The sequence below is a fragment of the Benincasa hispida genome, chromosome 2 (genome assembly GCF_009727055.1).
Source record: "Benincasa hispida cultivar B227 chromosome 2, ASM972705v1, whole genome shotgun sequence".
Lineage (NCBI taxonomy): Eukaryota > Viridiplantae > Streptophyta > Magnoliopsida > Cucurbitales > Cucurbitaceae > Benincasa > Benincasa hispida.
In genome coordinates, this window is record NC_052350.1 from 14669287 (window position 1) to 14669775 (window position 489).

The 489-nt window shown below is 38.2% G+C and overlaps 1 protein-coding gene across 1 annotated transcript in view; it reads right to left on the reverse strand.

Moving 5' to 3' along the window:
* Positions 1–203, reverse strand: part of LOC120071376 — a 9056-nt gene extending 8853 nt beyond the window's left edge. The window contains exon 1 of the mRNA XM_039023622.1: positions 35–203. The gene's annotated coding sequence lies outside the window, so the exon portion shown is untranslated. The remainder of the gene's footprint in view (positions 1–34) is intronic.
* Positions 204–489: the final 286 nt, after the last annotated feature.

Below are 489 nucleotides of genomic sequence, written 5' to 3' on the forward strand. Positions count from 1 at the left end.
GAGAGAACTTGATGAGGACGAAGAGATGGCAAACCTTATCGACGCTGACGGCAAAGCTGAACTTGATGTGTAACAGAGGATGAGTATTGAAGATGGGAGCGGCAGAGGAGATGAAGATGGGAGCGAAGCGACAGAGGAAATGAACATGGGAGGCTGGGAGCGACAGAGGAGATGAACATGGGAGATTGAAATCGAACTTTACTAACCCGCTCGAATCGGAGAACCGAACCAAACCTTAACGGTCGGTCAGTTCGGTCTAAATTTCAAATAGAGCCCGAACCGAAGCTTACACCCCTACTTTTACCAAAGGATAATTATGAATAAAAATGAAATACAAATAAAAAAAAAAAGCCCGGACGTAATTCGGTATCTACCGTATTTTTTAGTTTTTATTTCTTTAAAAAAGCACTTAAGTTTAAAATTTTGAATTTAAAAACTTTTCAAATTCCATTGGTAACTAGTTTATTTTTTGTTTTTGGTTTTTAAAAA